At 48.3% G+C, this 7,851-nt stretch overlaps 1 pseudogene; it reads right to left on the bottom strand.

Moving 5' to 3' along the window:
- Nucleotides 1-565: 565 nt before the first annotated feature.
- On the bottom strand, nucleotides 566-6,713 carry LOC121832648 (stress-induced-phosphoprotein 1-like; annotated as a pseudogene).
- Between the last annotated feature and the right edge of the window lie 1,138 nt (nucleotides 6,714-7,851).

Here is a 7,851-nt window from a genome sequence, read left to right as displayed (position 1 = left end):
AAGCCATGTGAGTTAATAAACCACAGCAAGGGCATATCAGGAGAGGCAATAAATGAGAAAAAGTCAAACTATTAGAACAGTAGGTAATAAGACTATCTCAGTGACATTAGCATAGACATTTAAGGTGTGTAAGAGTAAGAGGTTTATCTTAAAAGAATGGATGTGAGAAAAAAGGACAAAATGAGGAGAGAGAAAGAGTGATTAAAGGAGGAATTTGTGTTGGAGAGATGGCTCAGCTGATAATGGTGCTTCTCACCAAGCCAGACACCTAAGTTTCATCCGTGGGACCCAAATGATGTAAAGGAGAGAACTGACTCCTGGAAGTTGTCCTCGGACCTCCACATGTGCACTGGCATATGCATGGGAACACACATGAATGAGACAGAAAGTCCACAAAATTATTGTTGAGTTCATTTTGTATTGGCCAACCAACTGTTCCTGGGCATGTAGCCCACCCTAAGGTATGGTTAATATGCCTAAGGTGACTCACTGGAGAAAACTGGTTTTTCCTTTGCCAGCCATTGTCGGTTGCAGATAGTTTCTTGGTTAGGGATAGAAGCCTGTGTCCACTTCCCTGTCTCAGTGTAAGGACCCTATCTGGCTTGAACCGATGCAGGTCTTGTGAATGGTGCCACCATCTCTATGAGTTCACATGTGAATCAGTCCTGCTGTATCTGGAAGACACTGTTTCCTTGGAATCATCCACCACCTCTGGCTTGTAATAGCCTTTTCTCCTCCTCTTCTGCATAGATCCCTGACCTTGAGGGGAGGGCTTTGATGAAAACATCTCATTTAGGACTGAGTACTCCAAAGTCTCTCACTGTCTGTACATTCTCCAATTGTAGGTCTCTGTGTTTGTTCCCATCTACTGCAAGAAAAACCCACACCTTGAGGTTTGCCATGGTCTTCTGCTTTACCTCCTCTGAACTATCCTGGCAATTGTACTGCACCATCATATAATGCTGGTAACTATCCACTGTCTCCTTACCACTGAAGTACAGCTCCCTCTGGTACACATCCCTAGCTTGGGTATAGCCTTCCCTGAACCCAGGGCAATTGTTTCCCTCTGTAACTCTTGATCAACGTCAGCTTCAACTGACTGCATTCCTCACAATCCTGGAACACCAGCTGTAACTCTAGGTTCCTGTACAGTGTGGCATCTCTTTGGATCCATTTAATGGTTTCTGTATAATGCTTCATAGATTGGGACTAGTCCCCTTTTTGGAAGCATTTGTTGCCCATATTCCTCCCCTCAAATGCCAAGTCAGAGTTGGTGTAGGCCAGCTACTCTTGCTCTTTCAGGATTTTCTCTGCCTGCTGGCCTTTTGTGAGCCTATCTGGGGTTCAGTTCTATGTCAGAGACTTATGGAAATGATGGTATCTTTGTATTTTTCCTCTTTGAAATAGGAAGTGCCAATTTGGCCACCTTTGGAAATCTGTTAGTAGTCTTTCTGATCATCTCTGCCCATTGCAATGGTCTCACAAACTCCAGGAATTTGTCATGGTCATCCTTTTCAAAGTACACAGCTGCTTGACTGGTTGTAAGCCATGCTGGCACATCCCAGTTCCTTGGCCCTGTCATGATGCTTCAAGACTATGTCAAAGTTTTTCTCCCCATAGGCATCAACTTTTTCAGTACCTGTTTTTTTATTCTCTGGAAGATCTTCTATTGGTTCTGCTTGATCTCCTTTGTCAGGGACAAGGACAGAATCTCTAGTTAGTGGAAAAATACAGACCCCAATAAGACAGGAACTAGATCATCTTACTGTCAGGTTGCCTAGCAACAGGGCATTGAGTCAGAGCCCTTGACCCTTTCACCCTGTAAACATCCTATACAAACATCCTGTTAGCTTGCCCCACCTTATGCAGATGACAGTTTCTTGCTCCCCCCACCCTGCAGGAACTATATAAACCTTTCTGAAAGGAAATACCTGCAGGAACTATATAAACCTTTCTGAAGAAAATAAAGTTGCACCTTGATCAGAATCTAGACTTGGTGTATTCCTTTGTATCTCCTGTCCCTACATTACCTCCTTAGGGTGGTCGAGAACCCCGTTGTAGCCCTGCAGGTGGGGCAACTGGCGTCCAATGTGGATGAAACCACCTCTTAAGGTTTGGAATGTTTGCCTCCCAGAGGAAGACCAAGGCCTTGGTGAAGTTGTTGGATCCCCCTGAAATCTCCTGGTTCAGGGCATGATCCCAGAGGAGAGCAGAGACGACGCAGGTAAGAAAGTGATGAGCCATGGAACAGGCAACATCGTCACAAGATTTATTCCTTTCTGGCCTAAATGAGCCCCTCAAGACACAAGGAACTAGGGTAAAGAAAAAAGACCTTAAAGCCTTTTTTTATTAATGACATTCTTAGGGTCTATAAACATTCCCCTGACATACAAGAACTTATTAATATAGAAGAAAAAAATCTTAAAAGAAGCCTTTCACTCCCCCTCTACCTGCCCTAAGACTCCCGAGCGCCCTCTCATCCACCTTCGGTCTGTCCCTCGGATCACAACCTGCACTCTATGGAAGAGGGGACACTCACGACTTTTACACCTAACAATCCCCAGGAGTCTGCTCCTGCCCATCTTTATCCCTCTGTTAATAATTTTACCTCTAACTCCCCTCCAGACCCCACCGAGGAGGCTTCCCTAGAGAAAGGGGCGGCCCATTACCATAATCCAGACTGGCCCCCTGCAAAAATCTCCCCTTAAAACAGGAGTCCTTGGGCCCTTTTATACCACCTCAAAAATCCCCGGCGGTTCCCCCTTCTGCAATGCCCCCTCCCTATGTTTCTTGTCTTCCCACTTTTGCGGGCCATTCTTGATGAGTTGGCTCCCCCTGTCCCAGATCTCGGCTCACTGTGACAGGCCCTCCAGGCTCGCAGGGAACATGTTGAGCTTTTAAGGGAATTGAAAACTCTTGACAAAGAACTTAAAGATCTTGCCCTTGAAGTGGTGGCTCCAGGCCACTAAAACCATCTCAAAAATCTAGTAAATCCAAATGTAAGCCTCAGCCTGTCCTGGCATTTCCTGTTACCGGGAGCCAGACCTCTGGGGACTCAGAGGCGGCTGCCCAGAGCAGCCCCTCAGGGGGTTTGGAAGATCAAAATGATGAGGGGGAGGGGGAGGAAGAGGAGGAGGAGCCACAGCTGTTTTCAGAGGACAGACTTATTACAAATTAAATTTCCACTTTGTTGAAAAGCTGAAATCTGCCTGTGCTCAGTATGGTCCTACAGCTCCTTTTACACTGGCCTTGGTGGAAAACCAGAGCAAACATTGGTTGACTCCTAATGACTGATATCAACCTTGCCCATGCAGCTCTTTCTGGGGGTGACTTTGTCCTCTGGAAAACAGAATTTACAGAAAATTGTTGAGAAGTTGCTCAAAAAATATTGAACATCCGTCCTCAAAAACTTGGACGCTAAAGAAACTTCTCGGCAACCCCCCTTATGATACAAATGCAGCACAGGCAAAATTCCCTCCTGGCCTCCTGGCCTCCTGGCCCAGATTCAAAATGCGGGGGTCCGGGCCTGGAAATGCCTGCCCCAAAAGGGTTCAGCTACCACCTCATTAGCAAAGATTCTTCAAGGCCCTGATGAATCTTTTAGTGACTTTGTTTCTCACTTAAATGATGCAGCTGAGAGACTTTTGGGGCCGAACGAACACGAAAGCACCTTTGTTAAACACTTGGCCTTTGAAAATGCAAACCCTGAGCCGGGCGGTGGTGGCGCACGCCTTTAATCCCAGCACTCGGGAGGCAGAACCAGGTGGATCTCTGTGAGTTGGAGGCCAGCCTGGGCTACCAAGTGAGCTCCAGGAAAGGCGCAAAGCTATGCAGAGAAAGCTTGTCTAGAAAAGCCAAAAAAAAGAAAAAAGAAAAAAAAGAAAAGAAAATGCAAACCCTGCCTGCCAGGAAGTCCTCTGCCCTCATAAAAACAGAGCGGACCTGTCTGAATATGTCAGACTCTGTTCAGGTGTTAGCACCGCCCATGCCATGGGATTAGCCATTCGTGCCGCCCTCAGGGCTTCACAACAGCCTGGAGCCTGCACCTGTTATTTCTGTAAACAACCTGGACATTTCGTTAGGGAATGTCCCCAGAAAGGTCACAGCCTCGCGCCCTTAGCCCAGCCAGCTCAGGAGGCCGCCTCTATGAGGCCCCTGCCTTCCACTCTCTGCCCCCGCTGCTACAAAGGCGGCCATTGGGCTACAGAATGCAGGTCAAAAACCAATTATCTCGCTCAGCCCCTTCCTCTGAGGTCCCGGGAAACTTCCAAAGGGGCCAGCCCCTGGCCCCAATGCCTCCAAGAGCGTACCCTGGGGCCCTGAGGTCCACTCACCTCCTGCCTTCCCAGACTCAACAAATTCTCGCGCCCCAGTTCCATTCTCCTCCCCCCGGAGGCAGTGCCGGATTGGATTTGTGTGCCTTGAAGGGGCTCAGGTCATCCCTACAGAGGTGACAGGGCCCTTACCTCCTGATGCTTGCACGCTTGTCCTTGGCCGTGCTTCTGCGGCCCTCCAAGGGGTCCAGGTTTACCCTGGCATAATAGATAGTGATTTCACAGGTGAAATTAAGATTCTGGTCACTGCTGTAAACGGCATGGTCACGATTCCTCAAGGTACACGCCTGGCACAGCTGGTTCCTCTACCCTCGTCTGTCTGTGGCAATCCCTCAATTACAAACACCCCTCAGGGGTCAGCCGGATTGGGCTCCTCGGATGCCTACTGGGTCCAGCCTGTTACTCAGGATCACCCTACTCTCACCCTTACTAGGGAAAGAAGTTTCAGGGGATCTTGGATACAGGGGCAAGGATACCACAGTCATCTCTCAGTCTCACTGGCCATCTGCTTGGCCACTGGTTCCATCCCTCACCGATTTAAAAGGAATCGGTCAGTCTAATAATCCTTTAATTAGTTCAAGGACACTTTCCTGGAAGGACAAGGAAGGAAACCAGGGGACTGTCACTCCTTTTGTGGTTCCGGGCCTGCCTGTTAATCTTTGGGGAAGGGACATACTTTCACAAATGCAAGTAATCTTATATAGCTCAAACTCTACAGTCACACAACAAATGCTATGGATGAATTATATCCCTGGCACGGGCTTGGGCAAGGCAGCTCAGGGGAGAGTCCAACCAACTCAGCTCGTTCCCAAGGAGGATAGATATGGGCTGGGATATTCGGGTTTTTAGTAGTGGCCACGGACCCTCCTGTACCCCATGCAGACAAAATTACCTGGATGACCCAGACCCCTGTCTGGGTGGATCAGTAGCCCCTTACTCAAGAAAAGCTACAGGCCGCCACTATGCTTGTACAGGAGCAGCTTATGGCTGGCCACATTGAGCCCTCCAACTCCCCTTGGAATACACCTATATTTGTTATTAAAAAGAAGTCAGGAAATGGAGGCTCCTTCAAGACTTAAGGGCAGTAAATAAGGTAATGAGGCCTATGGGGGCACTTCAGCCTGGATTGCCTTCGCCTGTGGCCATTCCTGCTAAATTTTACAAGATGGTCATTGACCTTAAAGATTGTTTCTTTACTATTCCCTTGCACCCTGAGGATAGAGCCTATTTTGCATTCACCTTTCCCGCCCCAATTTTCAGGGACCTATGCTTCGCTACCAATGGAAGGTATTACCCCAGGGCATGGCCAACAGCCCTATTCTCTGCCAGAAATTCGTGGCTCAGGCTGTGGACCCTGTCTGCCTTAATTGGCCCCAGATATATATCTTACATTACATGGATGACCTTCTCCTCGCTGCACCTGTGGAACTTTCAGCAATTTTAAAGGTTTTTCAGACCTATTCTGATCAACCTATTCATATCTATACAGATAGTGCCTATATTGCCTTTTCCATCCCCTTGTTAGAAACCTCTCCAGCCATAAGGCCTACCTCCAACGCCACCCCACTTTTCTCCCAGATTCAACAGCTTGTCCTGACTCGCCAACACCCATTTTTTATAGGCCATATTAGAGCCCATAGTGATCTTTCTGGCGTTAACCAATGACAATGCACAGGCCAATGATGCCACCAGGCTAACTTTCCCTGTCATGGTCGGCTCAGTCCTACAGGCCCAAACTGCCCATAAGATCCACCATTTAAATTCTCAGACCCTCCGTCTTCTTTTTAAGATCTCTAAACAACAGGCCCGAGAAATTGTCAAACAATGTCCCTCTTGTGTTGTTTCTCACCCTGCCCCACACTTGGGAGTCAACCCTCGAGGCCTCCTTCCCAACCAAATCTGGCAGATGGAGGTTACTCATTGCCCTGAATTTGGCAGACAAAAATTTATCCATGTCTCTATAGATACCTTTAGTGGCTTTATCTTCGCCTCTCCTCATGCTGGGGAAGCCACAAAGGATGTTCTTTCTCACCTGATTCTTGCCTTTTCTGCCTTGGGAAAACCAGCTAAGATAAAGACAGACAATGGCCCTGCTTATACCAGCACAGGCTTCAAAAATTTTTGTCATAGTCTACAAATTATTCATACCACAGGGATACCTTACAATCCCCAGGGACAGGGCATAATAGAACGAGCCCACCAGACCCTAAAGACCTGGTTGGCTCACGTCAAGTCTTCTAACCTTCATTTCACCTCCCCCAGAGATCAGTTGAGGCATGCTCTGTTTGTTCTCAACTTCCTCACCTTAGATGCTGCAGGGCACTCTGCCACTGACAGGCACTGGTACCCTTCTCCAGATGCCACCCAGCCACTAGCCATGTGGCGAGATCCCCTCATGGGACGTTGGAAGGGCCCAGACCTGGTCCTTATATGGGGACGAGGTTTGGCCTGCATTCTTGACCAGATACACTCTGCTCCCAGATGGTTACCAGAATGCCTGGTTAGAGCTGTAAATATACCTGATCTGCCCAGGAGAGATAGCCCCTCTCCTGAGGAAACTTCTTCTGTTTTAAATGCTGTCCCTCCGCAAGCCATCCAGGCTATTGTCCTCATTCACAGCAACCCCCACCAGCCCTTTAGCTCTGATATCACTCTGCACAGAGTTCCTGTGGGAAGACAGTGGGAACTTTACAGCAAACTGTGTTTGAGACCTTTCACACAGTACACAAGTCCCATAACCAATCACATTCTGGGCTGAGCAGGGACACTGTTTGTCACAAGCAGGGGTCATGCTTCCAAGGGCAGTGCTGAACTTTCATCCAAGGTGTCAGAAAGGCTTGTTGGACTTGCTGGCCTTGGTGTCACAGGTGGTCATAACCATGTTGGACCAGCTTGACACAGCCTGTGGCTGGCAGGTAGCACAGCAAACAGGGTAGCACCAGAGATGCCACTCAGGGCACTTAGGTCCCTTCCACCTAGACTATTATTCCTCAGATCACCTATTATTCCTCAGATCAATTCCTAGATCTCTAGGAAGAGAAGCCGCGCTGAGACGACTGCCTTGACGGGAGCCGGTTACTGCCATCACCTTAGCAGTCCTTCTGGGGGGTGGAGCAGTGGGAACAGGCACAGAAATTGCCTCTCTGGTCCTGTCCAACCAACATTACTCTGAGCTTCAACTGTCCATAGATGAGGATATTGCCCAATTTGAACAGGGAATTTCTGCCCTCGAGTCATCCCTTTCCTCCCTAGCTGAGATAGTTTTACAGAACAGGAGAGGCCTGGATCTCCTCTTTTTACAACAGGGTGGCCTCTGTACTATGCTCAAAGAGGAATGTTGCTTCTTTACAGACGACACCGGGATAGTCAGAGATAGTATGGTAAAGGTTAGAAAAGGACTAGAAAAAGAGAAAAAGAGCTTGGGTGGTTTTAGAATTGGTTTTCCAACTCCCCTTGGCTAACGACCCTTCTTTCCTCCCTCCTAGGACCTGTTGTAGGCCTGCTCCTGGTCCTTGCC

This window comes from Peromyscus maniculatus, chromosome 10, assembly GCF_049852395.1.
Source record: "Peromyscus maniculatus bairdii isolate BWxNUB_F1_BW_parent chromosome 10, HU_Pman_BW_mat_3.1, whole genome shotgun sequence".
Lineage (NCBI taxonomy): Eukaryota > Metazoa > Chordata > Mammalia > Rodentia > Cricetidae > Peromyscus > Peromyscus maniculatus.
Note: the sequence above shows the minus strand (reverse complement) of the source record. Positions and strands in the feature narration are given on the sequence as shown.